Here is a 26,787-nt window from a genome sequence, read left to right as displayed (position 1 = left end):
ATATACATTGGAGTATTATATACCTCACTCTGTATATAGGAGTATGATATACCTCACTCTGTATATAGATTGGAGTGTTATATACCTCAGTATAACGCTGTATATACATTGGAGTATGATATACCTCACTCTGTATATAGGAGTATGATAAACCTCACTCTGTATACAGATTGGAGTATCATATACCTCAGTATAACGCTGTATATAGATTGGAGTGTTATATGTGCCTCACGTCCCGCTATGTGCACCCTGTATACAGATTGGAGTATTATATACCTCACTCTGTATATAGGAGTACTATATACCTCACTCTGTATATACAGTGCCTCACGTCCCGCTATGTGCACCCTGTCAGCAGTGAGTACAGCTCACAGTGTTGGGCACACAGCTCCTGCGGCGTTAGGTACCGGGCACCGTATCCCAGGGGGTGTCGCAGACTGCTGAATTTGTCCCCCCCGCCCATCCGTATCGCCTCCCCCTCTCATCGCCCCCGTTGAGCTCACAGTAGCCTGCGCATGCGCGTTGCATCCTCTCCCCGCCCGCTCCCTCCTCCTCCTCCTTCTCCTTCCCCCGGTGTAAGTGTCTGTCCGTTCGCCGCCCGGAGGTGCCGGGCACAGGGTGGAGGCTCTCCCGGTCGCACTGTGAACCTGGCTGGTTTGGGATTCTTGCAGCAAGTTGACCTCGCCGTCCCCTTCCACGGTAGGTGGCTCCGGGACCCCGGCTCTGTCTGGGTGTGATACGGATGAATGGCTGTGTGTATGTGGCTGCCCAGTGGTGCCATGGTGGGCACAGAGATTGGTGCCCACAGCTGGCACTGTCACATGATTTGTGCAGAATACGACCCCTTCTACGTAACTTGTGCCAGGTGAGCGCCGCGCTATCTCGTTTTTGGCGTCTTGCCTTGATAAATCCATTATTACTGACGGCACCAAAAACGGTAGCGCAGACTATCGCGTATTCCGTAAAATTACGCCAAGGCGGTATTGATATTTCTCGTTATTATTTGGGGGGTACAGTACATTGAGGCGTACCCCTAAGTGACAGCGTGACCCTGGCGCCACATGGCACGCAGCGCGGTGACATTGGTTGGGGTTGTGACACCAGTGCCTTCCTGTCTCCATTGGCGACCAGTATGCTGCTGGCTGCTCTGTAGTGGGCACCGTGGAGTGCACATGTTGCTGGTCCGTAGCATCTTTCTGCTGTAGGATCAAAGCCTCGTCATCCCTGTGATCCTGGACGCGGGGTGGGTCCTGTGGTCCGGCACGGTGCTGCAGGATCGTCCCCGCTGGACCGACCCTTTATGCTTGTATATTGCAGGGTAATTATTTGCGGCTGTGCTATCCTACCGGCGTTGTGTAGTGTACGTCAGGAGCCTTCAGCACTCCATCTGCCATCGTCATCCTCCTCCTTTCCTAGAGTCTCTAACAGGTCGACTGAATGGTATATCAAAGGGTCAATTCACACGTGGCAGATTTCTCGTAGACGCTTCCGTACAGGTGAGCGGAGTTGTTTCTGCAGCATGTGCATGGATTTCTGCAAACCCCATTCAGAGCTATGGGGAAATGAGCAGAATTTTTTGGGCCGTGTGAATACCCCCTAATATCCTCACATTGAAAGACGGGGGTTTCATGTGGACGGACTGTAGTGACCACGATAGAAGGTGTTTTCTGTGCGCCAAATCATTCATTGTGTCGCATATGGCAAAAAAAGTAGCGCTGGATGGCGGCGCATCGGTAGCCGAGGATTAGAAAAACATGGCTGGTTCTTTTCCAAAAACGGCACCATTGCTGACTGAGGCTGTGAGTGGGATGAGCTGCAATTCCACACACAACCTGCAGACAGGTGCGGCGCTGTTTATTGTAGGAAAGCAGCCATGTTTTTCTAACCAAGGACACCCCCCTATAAGGGTCCATTCACACGTCCATATGTGTTTTGCTGATCCGCAAAACACAGACACCAGCAATGTGCGTTCCGCATTTTGCTGACCGCACTTCGCCGGCACTCTTGTAGAAAATGCCTTTTTATGTCCGGACAAGAATAGGACATGTTCTATTTTGTTTGGGGATCCGCAAATGCGGATGCGGACAGCAAATTCCGGCACCATTGAAAATGATTGGGTCCGCACCTGTTCCGCAAAATTGCTGACCCATTTGGCAGACGTGTGAATGGACGCTAAGTATGTGTTCGGATGTAGGTTTTTGCTGTGTTTATTGTGAAAATGCTAGAAAATCAGGCTTTCTTCTCATTTTTACACAAATTTTGGCAAGACCGATCCAGAACGGTGATTTAGGTTTTGACAAAACTGAGTCATAAAGGGCAAATTCTAAGGCCTCTTTCACACGGGCGTCATGTTTTTGGCCCGGATAAGATGCGGGTGCGTCGCGGGAAAATGCACGATTTTTCTGCGCGAGTGCAAAACATTGTAATGCGTTTTGCCCGCGCGTGAGAAAAATCGGCATGTTGGGTACCCAAACCCGAACTTCTTCACAGAAGTTTGGGTTTGAGTTCGAAGTTCTGTAGATTGTATTATTTTCCTTTATAACATGGTTATAAGGGAAAATAATAGCATTCTGAATACAGAATGCATAGTACAATAGCGCTGGAGGGGTTAAAAAATAAATATTTAACTCCCCTTAATCCACTTGTTCGCGCAGCCGGCATCTCTTCTGTCTTCTTCTTTGAGGAATATGACCTTTGATGACGTCACTGCGCTCATCACATGGTCCGTCACCATAATCTTTTACCATGGTGATGGATTATGTGATGAGCGCAGTGACATCACCACAGGTCCTTTTCCTGTGCACAGCAAAGATGAAGACAGAAGAGATGCCGGCTGCGCGAGCAAGTGAATTAAATTATTTTTAATTTTTTTTTTTTAAACCCCTCCAGCGCTATTGTACTATGCATTCTGTATTAAGAAGCCGATTATTTTCCCTTATAACCATGTTATAAGGGAAAATAATAAAGATCGGGTCCCCATCCCGATCGTCTCCTAGCAACCGTGCGTGAAAAAATCGCACCGCATCCGCACTTGCTTGCGATTTTCACGCAGCCCCATTCACCGTTCATCGTTCATCTGCGCAGCCCCATAGAAATGAATGGGTCCGGATTCAGTGCGGGTGCAATGCGTTCACCTCACGCATCGCACCCGCGCGGAATACTCGCCCGTGTGAAAGAGGCCTAAGGGCCATACTGTGACCTTAGATGATCACAAAGCTCTGTGGTGGTCCGATGCAATAATCTAAAAGGTCAATTGGTCTTCGTTAGAAGGACCTCTATATGGGGCAATACAAACTGCATGAGGAGTAATGATCGTTAGTACGATCATTCATCCCCCATGCAATTTGCATATTGTCCGCACACATCCTCTCTTATGCATGGATGATGTACTGCCAGCATACAATACTTTTTGCGGCCACACAAAAGATCCAATCGGTCCCAAAACAAGAATTTGCTGGTGTATTGTCTGATCGATGGGGTTTGTAGACGGACTAGTGAACACCACAAGGTTTTGTTCCCGCTCATCAGCTCTTGTAAAAGGGCCCTAAGCATATTTCAAAAGAAGCACTAAGGGACGGACTGTTGTAGAAGTAGTATGGACTCATGTAGGTTTCACATAGTCAGTGGTGTCAGTTTTTTGGGATTTTCTGGGACATAACCCGCCTGTAGATGAAAGTTTATGCAAACCCTACTTCCACCGATGTCACATGCTTTAGCAGGTTTTCTGCCAAGACTATGGACGGGACGTCGCTTCTGCCGAGAATGGTGCCAGAGCCATGCCTTTACCTGGCACATGCGAAAGCTCCTGAATCCACCTCGTCTGCACATGTGCCAAGGAGAGGAATACGTCAATATGTCCTGTCCATGGTGAAAGCCTGGTAAAGGACATGAAGTTGGCGGAAGCAGGACTTTCAGAAGAGGAGCCTTACATGCCTGGGTTCCTGAGTGGCCAATCTATACAACTACCAGACAGTGGCGGCCATTTAACAGTTGTTTTATGCCTGTCTTTGCCGCACAATTTTTGCGACTTTTTAAACACCCATGCAACAATTTTACCATGTAATTTCAATTTAATAATGACAACGGGGTTTTTCTCTTTGAACAATCCTTTTTGGATTAAGAGCCTGCCTAATAAACTGATTACAATGTGCCCACCACAGGGTTGTAATCTGCTGTATGTGTGCCACTGTCACACAGCACCACCGCAGGAGAGATGAGGTATTACATGGGAGGGTCATCTGGAGAGCTGCTCTCCGCTCTGGACTCCCCTCCGGTAATGGGTTATCCGATTATCTAAAATATCTTCCCCCTTCCCCCCCAATGCCCGGGCCCCTTGTACAGTCAGGTCCATAAATATTAGGACAACAACACAATTCTAACATTTTTGGCTCTATACACCACCACAATGGATTTGAAGTGAAACAAACAAGATGTGCTTTACCTGCAGACTGTCAGCTTTAATTTGAGGGTATTTACATCCAAATCAGGTGAACGGTGCAGGAATTACAACAGTTTGTATATGTGCCTCCTACTTGTTAAGGGACCAAAAGTAATGGGACAATTGGCTTCTCAGCTGTTCCATGGCCAGGTGTGTGTTATTCCCTCATTATCCCAATTACAATGAGCAGATAAAAGGTCCAGAGGTCATTACAAGTCTGCTATCTGCATTTGGGATCTGTTGCTGTCAACTCTCAAGATGAGATCCAAAGATCTGTCACTATCAGTGAAGCCATCATTAGGCTGAATAAAAAAAAAAAACATCAGAGAGAGAGCAAAAACATTAGGCCTGGCCAAAACAACTGTTTGGAACATTCTTAAAAAGAAGGAACGCACCGGTGAGCTCAGCAACACCAAAAGACCTGGAAGACCACGGAAAACAACTGTGGTGATGACCGAAGAATTCTTTCCCTGGTGAAGAAAACACCCTTCACAACAGTTGGCCAGATCAAGAACACTCTCCAGGAGGTAGGTGTATGTGTGTCAAAGTCAACAATCAAGAGAAGACTTCACCAGAGTGAATACATAGGGGTTCACCACAAGATGTAAACCATTGGTGAGCCTCAAAAACAGGAAGGCCAGATTAGAGTTTGCCAAACGACATCTGAAAAAGCCTTCACAGTTCTGGAACAACATCCTATGGACAGATGAGACCAAGATCAACTTGTACCAGAGTGATGGGAAGAGAAGAGTATGGAGAAGGAAAGGAGCTGCTCATGATCCTAAGCATACCACCTCATCAGTGAAGCATAGTGGTGGAAGAGTCATGGCGTGGGCATGTACGGCTGCCAATGGAACTGGTTCTCTTGTATTTATTGATGATGTGACTGCTGACAAAAGCAGCAGGGTGAATTCTGAAGTGTTTCGGGCAATATTATCTGCTCATATTCAGCCAAATGCTTCAGAACTCATTGGACGGCGCTTCACAGTGCAGATGGACAATGACCCAAAGCATACTGCAAAAGCAACTAAAGAGTTTTTTTAAGGGAAAGAAGTGGAATGTTATGCAATGGCCGAGTCAATCACCTGACCTGAATCCGATTGAGCATGTATTTCACTTGCTGAAGATAAAACTGAAGGGAAAATGCCCCAAGAACAAGCAGGAACTGAAGACAGTTGCAGTAGAGGCCTGGCAGAGCATCACCAGGGATGAAACCCAGCGTCTGGTGAGGTCTATGCGTTCCAGACTTCAGGCTGTAATTGACTGCAAAGTATTTGCAACCAAGTATTAAAAAGTGAAAGTTTGATTTATAATTATTATTCTGTCCCATTACTTTTGGTCCCTTAACAAGTGGGAGGCACATATGAAAACTGTTGTAATTCCTGCACCGTTCACCTGATTTGGATGTAAATACCCTCAAATTAAAGCTGACAGTCTGCAGGTAAAGCACATCTTGTTTGTTTCATTTCAAATCCATTGCGGTGGTGTATAGAGCCAAAAATGTTAGAATTGTGTCAATGTCCCAATATTTATGGACCTGACTATGTATTACATTAAGGGCCGATTTACACATGTGCAAAACAATCAGATAAATCACTTTGATGCAGTCAGTTCAGGTCAGGGGAGCAGCGATCAGTCCTGAAGACACATGGACCGTGTTTCCTCTACTGAGCACAGTCGGGTGAATTAGCTCTAACTATTTGTGAGTCATTTACGCCTCTTTGTGGCGTAAAATTGTTGCACACCCCCTTTTTTTGCAAGTTTTTAAACACCTGTGCGACAGTATACGCCATGTTTGACACAAAGTAGTGTCAAGGGAGTGGTGGAGGGGGGCAGGGCTCCGGCCCTGGCACATTTACTAACGTTGCGCCTAGAAAAAGGTGAAAAAATAGCTGAAAACCTACACCAGCCAGGAGCACAAGGACTACCAAAGCTGTGCCTAATTTATGATGCACAGCCCGTCATAAATTAGTCACATCTTCCAGCAACAAAGCAGATGTAAAAGGGACGTCCACCGTTTTCACATTGCACTTTTTGCAGTCGTGTTTTATACTTGCGATAATACCAAGAAAAGACATTCCCCTTTCTTGGCGCGGTGTCTGCTCACGGTTTAGCTCCATTCAGTAGGGCTGAACTGCAAGTGGGTCCACAGCATTCAAGTTAAAAACCATGGCTGTTCCTGCACAGAGCCACAAAGGGACAAAAAAACAAACTTCTTTGACCTCCAGTAAATATAGAGTTGCATCGGGTATTGATGTTTCGATACCCGGATCGATACGATACCGGGTCTTACTATTTAACGATACTAGGCTGCGCTGCCATGTTCTCCTCAGCAGCACAGGGGAGAAGGAGGCAGTGCCTCCCTTGTCGTTGTGCCGCTGCCACCAATGGACTGATAGCACCGCGGAGGAGGGGATGGGCTGTGGCCACTGCGCCAGCAGGTGCCGAACCTGAGGGGTTAATTGCCAGGGATCGCAGGGCCATGTCATCGAGGGCGGGTGCCGGGTATGTGATACCACTGCTGGCATCCGCTGCTTACACTTAAATTAATGTGTTAATTATATTCATTGGTGGCGCAGTGCGCCCCCCCCCAACCCCAGTATTGTAAAGTGTAATCATTGGTGGCACAGTGCGCTCCCAACCCCCGAGTATTATAACTATTATAAGCAGTGGATACAGGGTCCCCCCCCTCCTCCTTATTGGTGGCAGTGGCAGCTTCTGATCGGAGCCCCAGCTGTGTAATCCTGGGGCTCCGATCGGTTACCATGGCAGCCAGGATGCTACTGAACTGAAGCCCTGGCTGCCATGGTAACCTCCCTGCCGCTGTGTGTACTATGCACAGGGCAGCAGGGAGAGTGTGAAGTCCTATTCACCCTAATAGAGCTCTATTAGGGTGAATAGGACAAGGGAGGAAAAGATCCAAGGTTCTAGCCCCTAAGGGGGCTAATAGTAAGTAAAAAGAAAAAGTAAAAAAACCCACCAAAATACTAAAAGTTTAAATCTCCCCCTTTCCTAATTTTACATATAAACTATACAAACAATAAAAAATAAACATATTACATATCGCCACGCTAGAAAAAGTGCAAACTATTAAAATATAAAAAAATATCTCCTATGTGGTAAATGCCGTAATAGGAAAAAAAAAAAAACTGCGCGATTCACCATTTTTTAGTCACCTTGTCCCCCCAAAAAATAGAATAGGACTGTTCTATTATGGGCCGGATGTTCCATAAAATGCGGAATGCACGCAGCTTTTTTGGTGTTTTATTTTTGTCGCCTGGTATTGAATGGTATCGAGTATCGCAATACTTTTTTTATGGTATCGAAATCGAATCAAAATTTTGGCATCATGACAACCCTAAGTAAATGGAATGCAAACTTAGTTCTAGAGGTAAGTGATTACTAAGGAGGGTTTGCGGGGTCTGACCGGGAAGGCTAGAGTGGTACATCCAGGTTTGTTGTGACCCTGGTCAGTTATATGTAAGTGAGCTGGCAGCGTGCCATCGGCCTCTTCACTGGTGGATGCCAACCTTCTGTGGGATGTTGTTCAGACTTTGCTCTATTGTTTCCCCTGGAATTCGTGGCGCAGGACGGGTTTAGCATTCTCCTCTGTAGGGAAAACTCGTCATCTATTTACTGACAATGGGTACATTGATTGTCCAGTGGGTGTAAAATTTTTATTTAATTTTTTTCATTTGTTTTAATGGTCTCCTATCCTAAAATAAAGAACCCGACTATCCCTTTAAAGGGTTTCTGTCACCAAATGTAACCCTAAAAAGCTAGCTGACATTAACGATGTGCTAATGTCAGCTAAACCTAACTAGCCTATTCCTACTTTTATCTATCAGAAATCTAACTTTTATAATATGCTAATTAGCCTCTAGGAGCAGCGGGGGGCGTTGTTCCTGCTCCTAGAGGCTCCGTTCTCCAACTTTTGTCAGCTCCCTCCAAGACCTGATTGAGAGGGCCAGGCAGCGTTCACATCTGTCTGCCAGCCCTGTGCTCTGGTGAAATCTTGCGCCGTTCAGTATTCGGCGCAGGCGCGGAGAGGAAGCTGGCAGCCTGCGAGCGTCTTTCCCTCACCGCGCCGGCGCCGAATGCTGAACGGCGCGAGATTTCACCAGAGCACAGGGCTGGCAGACAGATGCGAGCGCTGCCTGGCCCTCTCAATCAGGTCTTGGAGGGAGGCGGACAAAGATGGGAGAACGGAGCCTCTAGGAGCAGGAACAACGCCCCCCGCTGCTCTAGGAGCAGGAACAACGCCCCCCGCTGCTCTAGGAGCAGGAACAACGCCCCCCGCTGCTCTAGGAGCAGGAACAACGCCCCCCGCTGCTCTAGGAGCAGGAACAACGCCCCCCGCTGCTCCTAGAGGCTAATTAGCATATTATAAAAGTTAGATTTCTGATAGATAAAAGTAGGAATAGGCTAGTTAGGTTTAGCTGACATTAGCACATCGCTATCGTCAGCTAGCCTAATAGGGTTAAATCTAATGACAGAAACCCTTTAAGGCCCAATCCTAAAAGGCAATTTCAGTCGCCTCTTTTTCCAAGCAAGTTTTCAGCCTCGGAAGGTTTTTAGCTGCTCAGTGATATGAATGCCATCCAGCTGGGATAAATTGCTGCCAGCTACAGCTTTCATATGACAAGATGTAGTCATGTGCGAATCGTCTTCATAATCAGAGGAAAAGGCCACTATAATAAGAGAGAAGCGTCACTTTCCAGTGACAGACATAGGGGCTAAGGCGAGTGATTGGATGTCTTAAAGGCGATGCGTGACTTAAGAAAATGGACATTCTGGGCGGTCAGACTTATGATAGTCTTGTTAATACATTTCACGCTGGCGTTGGTGTTTGAACATGCACCTAATTTATGACCGGACGTGCAGCTCGTAGCATAAGTCAGGCGCATCTTTGGTAGTTTGTGCATCTGCTGGGAATTTTTTTGGGCAACTTTTACGCCTTTTTCCAGTCATTCTTTTGTGTCGACTGTGAACGTATCGGCATTGGATAATCTCATTTTGTTAGAAAGGATAAATCGACCACAGAGTTCCCAAGCCCTTGTCATTCTTTTGTGTCGAAGGTGGCATAAAAACGTCGGTGTGGCAAATATTACCGCAAAGAGGCGTAAAACTGTTCGTCAATGACCCCTTCTGACTTAGAGCTGATTCACACGACCGCGCTCCATGTGTCGGCTGTATCTCCCGGACCGACCGCTGCTTCCCTGACCTGACTGCAACATAGTGATTTATGATACAGTCAGTTCCTATCTGATCATGGGTCTGTCGTACTGAACTCATGTTTGAGTCAGCCCTTAAAGGCTATGTACACCTTTTGGGGAAATTTTGTTTTTTTATTATTGCATTGTACTTATTTTGAGCAAAAATTTTGTTTTTTGCAGTTGGTCTTTATATCAAATATGGAATTCTTTTTGTGTGCAGAGCTGACATGTTTTGCAGTAGCAGTCTGTGGGTTTTCTGTCTTTTCCGTCAGTTGGGGAGCTGAGGGGCTCCTTATCTCTGCTCTCTGATCTTAAAAAAAAAAACTCATTATAGCTCAGCTCTTATCTTACCGTTAAGAATGTGGCTTAAATAAGTGTTTATGGCCTCTAAGTAGTTTAGAGATGAGGGTTATTAGATGACCGGCACAAAGTAAAAGTTAGAAAAAAAATGTTAACCCTTTGTGACAGAATGGCTCAATATTTTTTTAATATGAGAATATGATTTTTAGCCAAAAATTTGTAAAATTCAATCATAAACAAAAATTGCCTCCAAAGGTGTTTATAGCGTTTAATGGGGTTAATCAATATCTAAAATATAACCCCCATTGCTCCCCGGCACCTGCGTTGCTTCGGATCCCTTCACAGCCGCCGCTGTATCTCCCTGTCGCTCAGATCAAAACATCCTGCGATGGGGGGGAGCAGCCAATAGCTGCCCGAGACAGGGACGAGCTCCCTTGAGGCTGGTCACCATCGTGACCTGCTATTGGCTGCTCCCCCCCCACATTGCCGGAAGTTTTGATCGGAGTGACGGGGAGACGCTGCGGCGGCCATGTATGGATCCGGAGCGATGCGGGTGCTAGGGAGCAGGTAAGTATAATACATACAAGGGGCCCAGGCATTTTAGATATCAGATAACCCCTTTAATGGTGGCGAGTCCAGAATGGAGAGCAGCTCTCCAAATGACCCTGCCATGTAATACCTCATCTCTCCTGTGGTGGTGCTGTGTGACAGTGCCACACTTGCTGCTAATTTCCCAGCAGATTACAACTGATTACAGGGGTCCCAATGGTGGTTAGAAGACCCCTTAAAGCCTCATTCACATGTCCGTGCTCAAACCCATGAAAAGGTCGTCAGTGATGCCTCCATGAAGATGTCCGTGAGGGGTCTGTGTGTGGTCCTTGTGTCCGTTTTTTGATGTCCGTGTGTCATCCATGTTTCACGGACACCGTGCAGCTGAAAAAAAAATTCAAGACCTCTCTTCCTAATGATCCGTGAAACACGGATGGCATCTGTGATGCATTCGTGGTTTTCACGGACCCATAGACTATAATGGGCATGATGGATCTGTGAAGACGGACAAAATAGACCATGCTTCCGTGCTACACACATTGGAATGAATGGATATGTGTGCCATCCGTGGAGAACACTGATGTGTGAATGAGGCTTAATCCTAAAAGCATTGTTCAAAGAGGAAAACCCCGTTATTACTAGTAAATTGGAGTTACATGGGAAAATCGCCCTATAGCCTGGGCTTTAAGAAGAACTATAGTTCATTCCCTCAGATGATAATGAAGTTGCACAGATTCATGTCATGTTGCTTGGAAGTCTCACCGTCTCCTATGGGTATTCTTCAGTAAAACGAAGAGACTCCATATTTGTCAGGTCTTGTTCTAACAAAGTGATGTAGATGTATCTGCATTGGATAATCTCATTTAGTTAGAAAGGCCTCCTGAAGATGGATCCACCACAGAGTTCCCCGGCGTTGTAATCCCCGAAGGAAGCTAGCAAGCGGTACAGTTCTCCTGCAGCGCCACCACAGGGGGAAATGAAGCATTACACAGGTGCCATCTATATTACAGGCCTGTCTGTGTAATGCTTGTACATCCCTGGTTAGGGTACGACCTAGCGGCGTGGTTGTGAGGTGGCCGCGCTGCAGTCAAGTACCGCTGTGGCATTCTGAGCCTGGCACCATATTTCTTAACAATACAGACCCACAGAACAGTGCAGCCTCGTTTAATTAGATCTTGGCAGTCGACTGCTGCATGTCGCAAATGCGGCATGACCACGCCGTTTAGTCGTACCCTTAGAGCTCATGCCCACTACCGTATGGCTTTTTCAGTGTTTTTAACGGATCAGTTTTTCCGTTTTTTTGTTTAAGTAGGGTTTCCGGTTCCATTCTGTTTTTCCGTATGGCATATACAGATACGCAAGACATACAGAGTACATTCCGTATGTGTTCCGTTTTTTTTGCGGACCCATTGACTTAAATAGAGCTACGGAACGTAATTTGTGGGCAATGATAGGACATGTTCTATCTTTGAACGGAAAAAACGGAAACAATGCACACGGAGACACTTCAGTTTTTTTTGCTGACCCATTGAAATGAATGGTTCAGTATAAGTAACGCATACTGCACTAAAAAAACTGCCAGTATATTGAACGCAAAAAACGTTCGTGTGCATGAGCCCTTAGGCCTCTTTCACATGACCGTATGGCTTTTTCAGTGTTTTGCGGTCCGTTGTTCAGTTTGTTTTTTTTTTGTTTCTGTTCCGTTTTTCCGTTCCATTTTTCCCTATGGCATATACAGTATACAGTAATTACAATTGGGCTGGGCATAAAATTTTCAATAGATGGTTCCGCAAAAACGGAACGTATACGGATGCATTTCCGTATGTGTTCCGTTTTTTTGTGGACCCATTGACTTGAATGGAGCCATGGAACGTGATTTGGGGGCAATAATAGGACATGTTCTATCTTTCAACGGAACGGAAATTGTATTTTTTTTTTTTTTTTGTGGAACCATTGAAATTAATGGTTCCGTATACGGACCGCAAAAAACGGCCCGTAAAAGGGAAAAGAAAAACGGTCGTGTGAAAGAGGCCTTAGGCCACATCCATATGACCATTGTGTGTTTTGCGGTCCAAAAATTGCAGATCTGCAAAACACAGATGGCGTCCATGTGCGTTCCGCAATATGCGGAATGGCACGGACAGCCATTGATATAACTGCCTATTCTTGTCCGCGAAACGGAGACAAGAATAGGACAGGTTATATATTTTTTTGTGGACCACGGAACTGAGCAACGGATGCAGACTTCACATGGAGTGCTGTCCGCATCTTTTGCAGCCCCATTAATGTGAATGGGTCCGCATCCAAGCCGCCAAAACTGCGGTTTGGATGTGGACCAAAACAACGGCCGTGTGCTTGAGGCCTTAGGCTTATTGCGCACGAACGTGTGCGCTCCGTGGCCGTATTGCGGACCGCATTTTCGCATCACGGATGCGTAATGGTGCGGAACGGAACCCTTCGGAAGCACTACGGAGTGCTTCCGTGGGGTTTCGTCCCGTACTTCCGTTCCACAAAAAGATAGAACATGTCCTATCTTTTTGCGATCCGCTGCGGCTGCCCCACGGTGGGTGTTCGTGCATTGCGGCCCGCAGCACGGCCACGGGGCGCACATGTTCGTGTGTGAGAGATGCTCTTTGAAACTGCTTTCCACTCTAGGTCCTGATTTGACAATGATCATTCTACATTTGTAAACCCTGTTAAGGGTGCATTCACACGTCTGCAAGTGTTTTGCGGATCCGCAAATTGCGGATCCGCAAAACACAGATACCCTCTGGGTGTTCTTAATTTTGCGGACTGCACAGGGCCAGTTTGCAATTAGAGCACGTCCTCTTCTTGTCCCAATCTTTTTTGCGATGCTGCGGAACGGAACTACACCGTGTGCTGTCCGCATTGAAATGAATGGGTCCGCATCCATTCTGCAAAATTGCGGAATGGTTGCGTACTGAGAAATACTGTGGTTTGAATGGACCCTAGAGGGGTATTTCCATCTTCGGCTGTGTATTGATGGCATATTGCTGGGATATGCCATCAGTAACTGAGCGAGATCTCTACCAATCCTGAGCATGAAGGGGTCGCATCCCTGGTTTATTGTTCCTTTCTTAGTTTTCCCTGCGCAGAGTTGCTTCGAGCTACCCACTGTGCAGGCAACTGCATCTGGTCCCCTTTAGGGGGCATTCACACGACTGTATCCATCTTGTGGTCTGCAAGTCCTCATTTTGCACATCACAACCCGCCTGTGACGAATAATGCACCTCGCTGCCGTCGGATGTCAAATACGTAGAGCCAGCAAGATACGATATAGTCACTGGTTACCAAGGCGTGACGTTACGCCATCTCTGAGGAGCAGGTAAGGTCAGCTTGGCACAGTGTTTACAGACTCCTCCTGTCCACATGGGCACAGAGAGGCAACAAGCTGCCCCTGTGAAACAGCGCTTTGTTTGATAAAAGCCCGGTCCGCTAACAGGATTATATAGGGTGAGAAACCAACCCACAGTAGCGTATAACTAGGTCAAAACACGGACATGGGGATTCGTGATTGAGATACCAGAACAGCACAAGATTAAATTATATATTTAATTGCCTTAAGGGCTCACTAGACATAACACAATATACACAGAAAATATATACAGTGGTCTGAGGTTGCAAATACAGGTAGTAGGGTACAAACAGGGTTAAGCAGAACAAAAGTAACTTTACCAGGTATGTGAGTCCTTTGGGTTGTGATGAGTTCTTAGCTGTAGTCACATGGGTGCCGTGATTTCAGCAGTTTACAGGTCCCTCTAAACACATGGCACGATGTGACCTTCCCCCCCCCCCCCCCTTCAGAGAAAAGACATGCCCACTTGCTGGCATAAGCCTTTTGACCTGTAGCCGGCCCCTCCCCTCCCGGCCTCTGGGAGGAGTCCACTCTCCCTCTTCTGGGGCTGGCAGCAGGTGGTTCTGGGACCAATAGATCCGCCTGGGTTCCGGATACCAGTAGAGTCCAAGCATGGTACAGTTATTTGGTTTCTGTAGGGAGATATGTATATCTCCCCTCCCTGGCATCCCACCACCAAACTATGACCATGGGCCTGTTCATCGTGGCCACAGGGACACAAATATGTATCTGGTTTATGCCTGTTGTGGCCGGGCAATTCATACTTCCTTATGAATCTCTGGTTCCATGATGTCTGATAAATTTGATTGAAGTGGTGAATGGCTTAGATTCCCTGCAGAGAGGTTTTTCCTGTCGCATTAGCTGGGTTTCTGGCTGGCTGGAGTAGGTGCTATGTGTAAACTAGTGGCTTGTTTGAAGCCAGGACCCCCTGCGGTGCTCCTCCCTCTGCTATCAGACAGCAGATGGCTGGTGTAAGAACATGGCTGACATTAAATAATAATCCATATTCCTCACACCGCCATTTGTTCGAAATTACTATTCTTGTCCGCAAGAGCTACGGTGTTCTATCGGCATAGTTTGCGCCCCATTGAAATGAATGGGCCGGATCTGATCTGCAAACACTGCAAACCGAAAATACGGTTGTGTGAAACCCCTTTGGTTGTGGGATCTTAGGGTTAGTTCACACGGTGGGTTTTGCATATGCTGTGCAGGAGCTGCCATGGTTTTTAACTTGAATGCTGTAGACCCGCTTGCGATTCAGCCCTATTGAGTGGAGCTAAATCGTGAGAAGTCAGCTATAAATGGCAACCGCTAGAAGTGCAATGTGAAAACAATGGCAGTTATGTTCTGCGCCTACTGCAGGCAAATGCCGCACTAAATTCCATTGGCAAAAATCCTGGTGTGAACAGAGTCTTAGAGTTCAGACCTGATCCATCATAAAGTGGTGGCAGCTTCTCACTTCGTGAGATGGGAATACCCTTTTAGACTACGGCCAAATGGGGAGGATTTTCTGCTGCAATTCTGCACCAAAATCCAGATTCAGTGTACAGCATTTTTTTATAAATCTTATACACTTTGCTAGTACTGTAATACACTTTGGAATCCGCAGTGTCCGCAAGGTGTGAACATACCCTAGAAGTAGTCCGAATATTGCGGCCTTTGTATTGATACAAGGAATCTGTTCGTAGAAAGTCGACAATGTCATTTAGTCAATATTTGCCCAGCATTTCCAGCTCTCGGAGTGACTCATAAAAGGCTCTTCTCCGCACATACAGGAGCAGCTCTTTCCTGCTTGTCCTCATTCTGATGTGTGATAGATCTTGTGGGAACTTTAGCTCTAATTTGAAAAGTCATTTGGCATAGATGGTATTTCCATTCACACTACGCCCCTCGCTTATAGCCGCCGTCCTTCATGCAGGAGGATGGCAGATCCCCAGAACCACTAGCCTCCGCTACTTTCCTCAGAGCGGGCTCACGTATCCAAGATCTATGGCAGGCATAACTGATCCGCATATGCACTAGTTATGCCAGTCACTAGTACTCTATAGCAATAAACTCCTGTGACGGTGAGCTGTTGGTCAGAACTCTATTAAATGAGATAAGAGAACCCTTGCCCTGTTAGGGTATTCTGAGTGAATTGGGTGGAGGCTTAAGTTTTGGGACCCCCTTCCTTTATCTCTCTTAGCCTAAAGCATAGAGCTGCTAAGGTGACTCTCTCACTCAGGAGAACTTGGTGCGTCCTTGCATTTAATGGATGTCCCACTGACTGTGCTATGCTCAATGCAGATTATCACTGCTTGTTAGTCTCTGAGCACTGCAAAAAAGGATGGTCTGAATCTGTCAGGGTCAACCATAGGGCAAGTGGTGCAGCTCCATCAGCACCCCGAGGAACATCACATGAGCGGGTAATTTGTCGGATGTTTACGTGGAGGGGTAGATGCATCGGGACGGGAGAGACCCAGGAAGCCATTGAGATTTCCAGGCTGAGGCCTGGATGGAGCAGGTTCCCGGCTTCTGGTGTTCTGCAGCCTTCTCCTTTCTACGTGGGACACCAGGTTAGCTACTCTCCCCAGGCTGAGACCAGCACATGATTTAGTCAGTCAAATGTCTGACAGATGTATGCATTGAGAAACGTGGGACTTGCAGAGAGCAAAGACAGAAAAGGGAGCAGCCAAAACCACAGCAAGCTAGACGGGTAGTCCCTGTGGATTGCGAAACTGTCTGGGAAATGGGGCCCCTTGGCACCTCACAATGGCATTACAGAGGTGCCAATGGGGTGAGAGAGGGAGTTCCTCCACTCTAACCACTTAGGTGTTGTGGCCATTGACTACCGCATCTAAGGGGTTAAACTGGTGGGATCTGAGTTATCCGGAATCCTAGCAATGAGCATGAAGTGCCAGCTGTATAAGGGTACAGTACATCTATACAGCAATTCCCCACAGCTGCCCCATTCATTCCTATGGCAGTCTGCTACACTGCGATACGTATGTCGCGCCCCCATAATCTCTGTGTAGACTTACCCTAATACAGGCACCTGCACAGGTCCTGAGCCATCATAACGTTGTAGTAATATGGCCTAACTATCTACTTGGAGCAACATACTATTCTGATGCAGAGGCTCAAGGGGTTAAATGTGCGCCAATTGACATGCTATATTGTTGATCAGTTCTCCTTAGTGGGCAGAAGTGTGCCCGTGTGAAAGAACCCTTGGTCTTAGATTGTTGGCAGAATGGAGAGCATGGCTGGCCGTGGGAGATTAGGGAGGTGCAGCGCTGCGGAGAGCATGTGGGCGAGAGTGATAAGTATACGGCCACCTTCACATGTGGGGCTGTCCGCTCCGGCTGAGAATGCCGGGAATCAGCCAGACAAAAACAATTGAGTGCGGTGGCTTTTGTCTTGCCAAATCCCGGCATATTTGCTGGGAGGTGGTCAGATCTCCGCTAGATCCCATTATAGTCAATGGGGTCAGGTGGGCAGAGTCTGGCAATGCTGAATCCGGAGAACACAGGCAGGGCGTTCTCCACCAGAATAGCCTGCAGGAGAGCTGTGCTGCAGATGTGAAACCAGCCTAACCAGTGTAGTGACTGGCACAGCGTGGCGTAGTGTTTGGACAAAGGGGTGATCCTGGCTTACTCATTCAGGATAAATTAAAGAGGGGAAAGTTTAGTGGGGATGGAGGAGGAGGAATGGATCAGGACGACTATGAGAGTTTTTGCTATTTCCTCAGTGAGAAAAGACTGGACTCTGGAGCTATTTCTCAGGGGCAGAAGACGGGAGCAAGTGACTGAATATAGGGGGCCAGAAATGGAAACACCAGGTTTGGTCAGTTAGGCTACTTTCACACTAGCTTTTAAGTTTTCCGGTATTGAGTTCCGTCATAGGGTCTCAATACCGGAAAAAAAACACGCCTACGTTTTGTCCCCATTTATTGTCAATGGCGACAAAACTGAACTCAGCAGAAGGGAGTGCTCCAAAATGCATTCCGTTCCGTTTAGTTGCATTCCCATACCGTAGAGCAAACCCAAACATGTTGTATTTTGCTTTCCGTCCTGGGATGCGTAGCAAGATTGATCCGGCATGACCCACACTGCAAGTCAATGGTGATGGATGCGTTTTCTCTGCCACAATAGAAAATGGATCCGTTCCCTATTGACTTTTTTTCATGGAGTTCATGACGGATCCGTCTTGGCAATGTTAAAGATAATGCATCCGGATCCATTCATAACGGACGCAGATGGTTGTATTATCAGTAACAGAAGCGTTTTTGCTGAACCCTGGCGGATCCAGCAAAAACGCTAGTGTGAAAGTAGCCTAAGATGGTTGAAACACAAGAAGTTCTGTTTTTGAAAGATGAGGTAGAAGAAGACATGGTTAGAGAAAGCGGACAATCACTGATGTTGTACGGTAGTGCAGGAGTGATGTCACCAGATGAGGGATATAGTTGTGTCATCAGCATAGAGATGGCGTCGAAAGCTAAAACTGCTGAACAATAGGGGCTGGGTAGAGAACAAAGAGGAGACGCCCCAGAACTGAACCCAGAGGAACCTCAACAGAAAGAGTGAGAGGAGAAGACGTAGAGTCAGCAAATTGAGGACCGCAAGGTCAGACTGATGTGAAGAAAAAGATAGAGCAGTGACTTCCAGTAGAGGGTTACGCTGAGTAGGATTTGGTGGTCTTCTTCTCTCCTGACAGATGATGTAGGGGAAAATAAGGTTCTGCTATGTGTCTGTATGGGAAGGGTCGGGAAGAATATGTGAAAGTGTCATGTCTTATTGTGTGGCCTCTCGATGATTTATATATTAAGGCTGCTGATTTTTTTAAAAATGTGTTACAGTTCTCTTCTTGCCTACAGCACCTTGCTTTAAAATGTTCTGCAATCCCCCTGTTAATATACGAGCCAAGGGTGACTGACACCTGAGGAGGAAAATCACAGGGATAAAACCTGATTAAGAGGACATGTTTTCTTGCTGTTTACAGGAGAAAATACTTCATGGTTTGTCAGCTTTCCTTGAAAGATGACATAATTGGGTGTTTATACAACCATTTTCAGCCAAGTTCGCGCTGAAAAAAAAAAAAAAAAAAAGGAATCATTACTCACCTCACCTATTCCCAGCAGCTCTGGTCCCCGCTGTTCTTCACTTCCTGGTCCCGGCTCAAAAACGTGCGAAATGGTTTGAAATGCTTGCCTGCTTTGCCAATTACTGGCCACAGCTTTGACCTGCCTCAACAGTGATTGGCTGAGCAGGTGTGCTATGCCAAGAGCAGGAAGTGCAGAGAAGCTGGTCTCGGCAGTGGGGGACCGGTGAGGTGAGTAATCCTTTTACCTCTTACTGAGTAAGGCCATTATCACCAGAAAAAAACCTTCAATATCCATCTAAAGTGCATATGGTTGTAAATGAGCAGGCCCCCTCTTAGTCATAGCAGAGAGCTGCTGCTAACATGTAGGGCTGCAGCGATTAATCGACTTTATTGATAATATTCGATAACCGCGGTGATGTACCATGTGATTGGAGCATGTGATCTGACGTCACTAAAGGTCCTTTAGCCCATAGTTCATCTTTTTAAAGAACTAAAGACCGGGAGAACTACGCGAACAAGAGGAGAAGGCGAGTTAATTTTTTTTATTTTTTAACCCTCAATTGATCACCTACTAAGCATTCTGTATTCAGAATGCTATTATTTTCCCCATATAACCATGTTATAAGGGAAAATAATAACATCTACACAACACCGAACCCAAACCTGAACTTCAGTGAAGAAGTTCGGGTCTGGGTACCACAGTCGGTTTTTTATCACGCGCGTGCAAAACACATTGCACACGCGCGATAAAAGCTGAACATCGGAACGCAATCGCAGTCAAAACTGACTGCAATTGCATTCCTACTCGCGCGGGTTTGCCGCAACACACCGGGACGCATCCGGAACTAATCCGGACACGCTCGTGTGAACCCAGCCTTAAGGAATACTCTTTAGATATTGCTGTGAGCGGCGGGGCCGGTGTATTGGGACTCGGGAGACACTGTTATGGGGGAGATCTGTGGATGACACATATAATATAAGATGCTATATAGTGTCATCCACAGATCCCCCTCCCCATAACAGTGCCATCCACTGATCCCCCTCCCCATAACAGTGCCACTGCCATCCACAGATCCCCCTCCCGATAGAGGTGCACAGATCCTCCTCCCCGTAGCAGTGCCATCCACAGATCCCCCCCCCATAAGTGTGTCATCCACAGATCCCCCCCCCCATAAGTGTGTCATCCACAGATCCCCCCCCCCATAAGTGTGTCATCCACAGATCCCCCCCCATAAGTGTGTCATCCACAGATCCCCCCCCATAAGTGTGTCATCCACAGATCCCCCCCCATAAGTGTGTCATCCACAGATCCCCCCCCATAAGTGTGTCATCCACAGATCCCCCATAAGTGTGTCATCCACAGATCCCCCATAAGTGTGTCATCCACAGATCCCCCATAAGTGTGTCATCCACAGATCCCCCATAAGTGTGTCATCCACAGATCCCCCATAAGTGTGTCATCCACAGATCCCCCGTTCCTACTGGAGGAGCGCTGTGGGGGACGTTCCTACTGGAGGGCCCCTAATACAACGGTCCTATCTTTGTCTATAATACTTTTTTTTGTAGGGCCACAGAACGGACCCATTTGCAGCCCCGTTGCGGATCAGATGCAGACTAAAACAATGGTCATGTGCATGAGCTATAAGGAAAGGAACAAATGGGTATTGAATATATTTTGGTATTGAATAACCCTGTGGCTATACTAAATTTTTAGATGCAGTGGCAAAAGTATTGAAACCCAGATGCTTCTTTGAAAATTGTAGTGTTGTTTTCGTCAAACAACCCCTTCAAAAGAGTTGTCTTTAGAAAATACCTTTTTGTGAAGAGTCTCCTGAGGTATGCTGATCACAATGCTCCCTACCGATGGGACCTCTTGCAGGAGAAATAAAATGGTCACTCTCATTTCAATACACTTTGCATAAATCAATATTGCAAGCGGATATAAGAAACTTTTTTAATATATGTTACGAGAAAAAATTCCTCTTTCTCCATTTATTAGCCTCCTGCACTCATTTATGCTCAGTTTTCTGCTAAAATCTGTCAAAATCAGAGAGGAGACTGTTTTATTATCTTCATATAGAAGTCTTTGCATTGGGGGTGGCGGGGGGGGTATGGTGCTGGAGGGAGACAGGTAGAGGCACTCAGAGAGGTTGCTGGTGGCTCCAGTAAATGTTCTGCCTTACCCCAGTGCTGGATTTACAGCTACACCACTCATTACTGCTGTATAATATTATTCTTGCTGCTTTTGAGACTGCACTACAGAGGTGGGCAGTAAGATCACTTGTTCTCTATGGGTACTATGTGTGGGAGACATAATTGCAGCTGGTCACCACTCCCTCTAGGGCAAAAGGATCATGACAACCGCACCTGTTGTGTCTGACAGCAGGCAATGGCACGGGATATGCACAGTCAGCATGCATTTTTATGGGGGAGTCATGAACCTTCTTCCCTATCTCTCAGTGACTTTCATTTGGGGAAAGTTGGGTAGTCCCTATTAGACTTTAGCTGATCCTGCCGAAATCTGCAAGTGAAGCCAGGGCATCTTTACTCATCACGACCTATCTTAAAGGGGTTTTCCCACTAACAGAGCTTTACCCACAGGATCGCTGAAAGTCCAACAGTTAGGACCCCTTGCGATCACGAAAATGGTAATCCTGGAGTCCCCTATTGGAATAGTGTGGTGGTGCGCGCACCTCTCCATTCACTTTTATGGACTGAGTACACCTCACCTACCCACAGGATAGGTGGTAGATGGCTGGTCGACTGGGACTCCCACTGACCCCTAGAATGTGGCCCCGAGTACAGTGGGAAGGATTCTGAATGGCACAGTGGCCTGCCTCTCCATTCAACGTCTGTGGGACTGTCGGAAAGAAGTGCAGTACTCGGCAGTGTAAGGAGTGATAATAATCAATTTCGTGAAAAGTCCATTAAGAAATTCCTCACCCTTGTTTACACAGTGAGATTAAATGCCGGCTAAAATGTTCAGGAAATCCTCCATGGATGGTATGTTTATAGGAAGGAGGGATCTTCTGAGAACCCATCGACCTAGCTTTAATGAGGAGGTAAATTATAAACCATACTATGGTCAGACTGGAGATGTGGAGTATTGATTTTTATAAAAAAAAAATTTAAGCATTTGATATGATTTGCAAAATGCATTTGCTGATTTATGTTGTATTTTAGTTGATTTTATTTTTTCCATTGTTGTTGCTGTCTTCTCCAGATTTATGAGCTAAAGTCATTGTGAATCAAGCCTGCTTCTGTAATAGCCCCCGTCAGTGTTTTATGGTGTTCCAGCCGCCGACTGCTTACACACTAGGTAAAACGGATTCTCGGGTTTAGGTACGAAAGACTGAACCCCCAAGAAAAAATGCAGATCCTTCCTAGTAGACCCCCACAAGCAGAAGACATTTTCTGATCTGTACATTCTATCGTATGGACAACACATTTATAATCATCTGGTGGTCACATGACATGATGTGCATGCACAGAAGAGTTGGTTGACATTGCCATGGCAACCTCAGAGCAAGCGCCATATTACTGGTAATACACAGCTCCGTCCACCTTGTAGTGGCTGTGCCTGGTTACTGCAGCTCTGCTCCCATTCAAGTAGGTGCCGCGACTAGTATGAACCACTGATGGATAGGGGGGGGGGGGGGGGGGGGGGGGTACTGGGAGTCAGACTTCCACCTGCCCGATATTGATGACATATCCTAAGGTCTCAGGCCTCGCTGGTCACATGTTGCTTGAATGGCACATCACTGCTGGCACATGTGACCACTGAGGCCAGTGACTGGTCACAGACCAATTAACTTCCTGGTCCTGATCCTGTGGGGACTGGAGGTGGCTGGGAATATGGCAGCGGTGCGGGCACAGGTTGTGGTTCTTTGTTTTTAAACTAATTTAATCTGACCCCTTAAGAGATTATTCTGTATCATGTGTTGCTCCGGTGCATCTAAAGAAAGATAAAAAAATATTAGATATATATATTTTAGAGTAAAACCATCCTACCATTTTATGTCTGCAGCTCCTATCCAGACCTATGTGTCACCATAGTCAGACCCTGCAGGCACGCTGCTCCCTTTCATGCACTGGGTTTATGATTTGCTATTAAAGTATGCAAAAAAACGTAACCAGGAACCATTAATACAGGAGCAGCAAATCTCATGACATCATTGCTTTTTTTCCCTCCGTGTGGAAATGGACCTGCCGCGAGGATTGTGTAATTTTTTTTTAGAGGATTTCACCCTTTTCAAATGTGCGGTAACACTGCATCAACTCTGCAACAAAATCCGCAAGTAACACATACAGATTTGGTGCGGAAATGCCCTGAAATCCGTGCGGGTTTTCTGCAAGTCTTCCTGCACCCGTGTGCGGGTAGCCTTAAAATTCAGGGGCGGCAGAAGTTACGACACCAATGTCACGCCGGCTTCCACTGCATCGTTGTCTTGTCCGAGAAGACGCCGGATGACGGTGTTGGTATCGGTTACACTTTAAGCATGATATTTTCTTTCCGTGACGAGTGCTGTTTAGTCATGAACAGATAGGAAATGAGTGCACCTCCTAGAGTAAACATGGAAGGTGTCCGTGTATGGGCGCCGCAGATAATAACCCACAATACTGCATCCTGTGCAAGCCTAGCCGCTTAAAGGGAACCTGTCAGAAGCCAAAACCTCCAGCAGAACCTTCCAGTAGCCAGCAGTGGGTTTCTATGGATGATTTTCTTCCTGCAGTCACATGCGGTAAAAGCAGGAAAAAAAACGTTCTTATATCCCCTGCTCGCGCTATTTTCGAGTCGCGCTTGAAGTCAAGGTAACCGCGTCCGTTCGCCTGTGACTGACAGCGCTTATGCAGAGAGTTCGGCGTGCTTTGCCGTACAGCAGTCTGTCAGGCGACGGGACAGGCGAGGGGGCGCAGTTACCTTGACTTCAAGCGTGACTCAAAAATGGCGCGAGCAGGGGATAAAATAAAGTTATTTTTTTTCCTGCTTTTACCGCATGTGACTGCAGGAAGAAAATCATCATGAGAAACGCACACTGCTGGTGGCTTGGGGTGGTTTTTGCCGCTGGGACGGCCACGCTTAGGCTAGGTCTACACGACGACATTTTGTTGCACTAATGTCGCGCGACAATTTTTATAATGGCAGTCTATGGTGTCGCACTGCAACATGCGACATGCAGCGACTGCGACGCGACAGTCGCAAAAGATGGATTTTTCTGCGACTGTTGCGTCGCAGTCGCAGCATGTTGCATGTTGCAGTGCGACACCATAGACTGCCATTATAAAAATTGTCGCGCGACATTAGTGCAACAAAATGTTGCGCGACAAATGTTGCAGTGTAGTTGTGCCCTTTCTGTCGCGCGACTTATTGCAGTGCTTCCGTGGGCTTTCGATCCGTGCCTCCATTCCGCAAAAGATAGGACATGTCATATCTTTGGACATATCTTGCAGATTGCGGAGTTCACATGGCCAGTGCCCGTATATTGCCGACCCGCCGTTTGTGGCCCGCAATCCGGACGTTTGTTTGCATGAGCCCTTAAGAAATTGCGCTGGTCTGTTTACATCCTGTATGTGGCACTTCTTGTTCCTGTGCACTTTTTCTGCCACAGCGCCAGCACTGCCCTGACACCACCCAGCTAGATTATAGCTCCTCCCACCCAGCTCCTTACATAGGCTCTCCCTTATCACTGCTCCGCCCCGCGACATGACATCACAGATCACATCACACGACCTCACAATCTGATTGGCTGTGCGGCGCACATGTTTACAATGCGTAGCGATGACATATGCGTGGCGAGCCATGGCAATGAGGGCCGTCGTAGTAAGGATTGCAATTTGGAAGGGGTGGCCTTCTATGGTCCATTAGTCCCATAGAAGTCAACGGAGCTGTGGACTGACACTCAATTGAGATGAAGCACTTGGGAACCCTCGTTCTTGGGGTCACCGTGGTTCACAGTGGTTGGACCCGCGCAATCTAATATTTAGCACGAATCCTACACATAATGTCCGACTCCTGGCACCCGTTGTGGTCAGCTGTGGGAGGAGGTTTTAGACCAGGCCTCCGCTCTCGAACAAGTAACGTCCTGATATATTCCCAAAAAATGCATTAGCCAATAGAAGCCTGGTCACCTGACCGCTATCAGCCAATAGAAGCTTGCAGGCACTTAGTCTCCACATACACATAGTTTTACACCAGGTTTCCATAACAACCCAGCCATTTTTCTTTACTGCTGTAGGTTAGCTTTAAAGGGGCAGGGCGCTGTGGATGACACTGTTAGGGGAACGGAGCTCTGTTAACGAGACGGGGTACTGTGGAGGTCACTAATTAAGGGGCGGCCTTTGTGGAGGTCACTAATTAAGGGGCGGCCTTTGTGGAGGTCACTAATTAAGGGGCGGCCACTGTGGAGGTCACTAATAAAGGGGCGGCCTCTGTGGAGGTCTCTAATAAAGGGGCGGCCTCTGTGGAGGTCACTAATAAAGGGGCGGCCTCTGTGGAGGTCACTAATAAAGGGGCGGCCTCTGTGGAGGTCACTAATAAAGGGGCGGCCTCTGTGGAGGTCACTAATAAAGGGGCGGCCTCTGTGGAGGTCACTTATAAAGGGTCGGCCTCTGTGGAGGTCACTAATAAAGGGGCGGCCTCTGTGGAGGTCACTAATAAAGGGGCGGCCTCTGTGGAGGTCACTAATAAAGGGGCGGCCTCTGTGGAGGTCACTAATAAAGGGGCGGCCTCTGTGGAGGTCACTAATAAAGAGGCGGCCTCTGTGGAGGTCACTAATAAAGGGGCGGCCTCTGTGGAGGTCACTAATAAAGGGGCGGCCTCTGTGGAGGTCACTAATAAAGAGGCGGCCTCTGTGGAGGTCACTAATAAAGGGGCGGCCTCTGTGGAGGTCACTAATAAAGGGGCGGCCTCTGTGGAGGTCACTGTTAAGGGAACGGAGCTCTGTTAACGAGACGGGGTACTGTGGAGGTCACTAAGGGGTGTCCGCTGTGGAGGTCACTGTTAAAGGGGAGGGCGCTGTGGATGTTACTGTTATAGGGGATACTGTCGATACTTTTTAACACACACAAACATTAAATGAAATATACCCGTGCGAAGTCCGGTCCTTGTGCTAGTATTTAAATAAAATAGACCTTTTCCTGTGATTATTCCTAATGCACATACGTGTCTTCCACTATAGGACTGTAACTAGGCCACAGACCTTAAGAAAGGAAAGCCATTACTTCACTGCCAATTGATTTTAAAAGCTAATGGCCTCTGTGCGCCGCGCTCATGTTAGAGCCAGTAATATGGTTTCTCGCTGTTATTACAGGCCATTGCCTCGCCAGTATAGATCTTGTATATTGCCATCCTCACAATGGTACTTTGCAATTAGAATTAAAATAGGGAACATTGTCTGGCTCGTCCGCTGGGCCCGGGCGCTGATGTTCATCTCGGAGTTATTAAACTCCATGGTAAATGACTTCTCCTCGTTGCCGGACCTGTCTGGGCATCACAACCATTTGTTCTTCAGGCCGGTGACATTATCGGGGACGACGGCTAGATTACCCGGGCGCGGGCCCTACATACAGGACTCCGCATTTGCATGTTGTAATGCATTAAGATGTGATGGTCGACACATTAACTTAGGTTTTAGTAAAGCGAATGCTCACCTTAATAGTCCAAGGACTACGGCGTGCAGTTTGCTGTTAGATTGCGGATGGAGATTATTCCAATATTTCCAGTAGGAAACTACAAAAATTGCAGCTCGGATGCGGAACTAAACCACGTTTGTGTGCATGAGGTCTAAGGGCTTCAGTACGCTGAGGGGCACTGGATTTACATAAAGAAG

At 47.1% G+C, this 26,787-nt stretch overlaps 1 protein-coding gene across 4 annotated transcripts in view; it reads left to right on the top strand.

Moving 5' to 3' along the window:
* Positions 1-530: 530 nt before the first annotated feature.
* The window catches only part of FUT8 (fucosyltransferase 8), a 172,686-nt gene continuing 146,429 nt past the window's right edge, over positions 531-26,787 (top strand). For 2 of the 4 annotated variants that reach the window (XM_040411702.1, XM_040411701.1), the window contains exon 1: positions 531-699. The gene's annotated coding sequence lies outside the window, so the exon portion shown is untranslated. Of the gene's footprint in view, positions 700-1,317; positions 1,497-22,356; positions 22,380-26,787 lie in introns of those variants that run through there. The other 2 variants (XM_040411703.1, XM_040411704.1) reach the window with 2 other exon arrangements.

Source organism: Bufo bufo, chromosome 11, assembly GCF_905171765.1.
Source record: "Bufo bufo chromosome 11, aBufBuf1.1, whole genome shotgun sequence".
NCBI classification, from domain to species: Eukaryota; Metazoa; Chordata; class Amphibia; order Anura; family Bufonidae; genus Bufo; species Bufo bufo.
This window is presented reverse-complemented; position numbering and strand designations above follow the sequence as displayed.